Raw genomic sequence first — 1,685 nt, forward strand, 5'->3', positions numbered from 1 at the left:
CTGCATCTACTCATGGCGGAAAGTGGCAGGCAGCTGGCGGGTACAAGCAGATCACATGGCGACAGGAAGCAAGAGAGAGAGTAGGTGCAGGGTCTTTTTAAGCAACGAGCTATCGCGGGAACTAACAGAGCAGAACTCATTCATTCATCCCCTCTTCCCCAAGGAGAGCATTAATCAATTCATGAGGTATTCGCCCCCATGACTCAATCAGTTTCCAACACTGCCACATTGGGGATTGGATTTCCACGAGTTTTGGAGGGGACAACACGTCCAAACTCCATCAGTACATAAATAAAATAGAAAGATTTTGACGTATTATATTCAACAATTAATAAATTAATGTCCTCTGTAATATATTTTTATATCAAGATATATTGAGATCATACCATATAGTTTCATCTTTTTCCAGTCAATATTGTATCCTAAGAATTTCCAATGTTCTTAAAAATTCTTCGCAAATACAATTTTTGATGGCTATGAAACATTACATCCTGGATGTACTGTAATTTATTCAGGCATCCTCCTGATGTCAGACGTTTAAGTTGTTTACAAGTTTTGATAACAAGTAATACTGAGATGAGATAAGCATCTTTATTCATGAAACTCTGTCTCCATTCATCATGCTCTGGGAAGCTTTGCCCTTATGTTTTTAAGATTAGACATCTTCCCATATTTTAAATTAAATATTAGCTGTACATGTCATAAAATTCTTTTGAAAAAGGGAGTACTTAATTTGGAGATGTACTTTTGGCAATACTTCACAGATCAGCTGGGTAAAGTTGACTTTACATCTTAGAGGATGCCGGGATTATGGAAAAGGGGAGAGAGGAGGAAGATGGAAAGTGATGGGGAATAAAAAGGGAAAATGGAATATGAGATGAGAAGCCAGAGGGAGGGAGCAAAGGGAAGATGGCATCTGCCCCTGAAGCCCCTCAACACTGCCTACGTCTCTGCACCTGGTTCCCAACAGCTGTTCAAGTGTGGTTTTAGCTTTGAGAAAAAAGACCATTTTCAAAGAAGCCAAAACACAACTGAAACTCTAGGGGTTCTGATTATTGTACAGTGGGCACAGACAGATACAGAGACTTTGGTTAAATAATTGGGAGAATGGGAAATCTGTAGGTATGTGGGAGGGAACAGAGGTGTTACTAGACCCAGGAGAGAAGCTCTGGGGTTTTCTCAGGATCCTCATTGTGGGTGAGGGGAGGGAACTGTGAAAGGGGGAGCGACTTCCCCAGGCCAGGGCAACTCCAGCTGGTCTCCCTGCCCTGTGGATGGAACCACTGTAAATATCTGGGGCCAAGCTAAGTCATGCTCTGGTTTGCTCCCTGTTCACTCCCACTGGGCCTTTGGTCCCAGCCCTGTCTCAGTCACTGTGGCTGGTCAGAAGGCAGTAAATGCCAAACTGGTTAGTTGCAAAGTCCACCTGGCTTAGTTTTCTTTCATTGGCAAGAGACCAAGGGGGTTGCTATGTAAGAGAGAGGGGGACTGTTTCCACTGCTTTCACTCAAGCTGTCCCAAGACAGGTGGGTAGCTGGCCTGGCTGGGAGACTCTTCTTCCCCAGCCCCTAGAGTGGGCAATGTGATCACAGGTGAGAAAATGCCGACAACATCAGGGCAGACACATGTTTATTTTGTGGGAAAAAAGAATTTAGGGCTCTCTGAAAGGCACTTGTGAAGCACAG

This window comes from Galeopterus variegatus, unplaced genomic scaffold, assembly GCF_000696425.1.
Source record: "Galeopterus variegatus unplaced genomic scaffold, G_variegatus-3.0.2 Scaffold3356, whole genome shotgun sequence".
Classification (NCBI taxonomy): domain Eukaryota; kingdom Metazoa; phylum Chordata; class Mammalia; order Dermoptera; family Cynocephalidae; genus Galeopterus; species Galeopterus variegatus.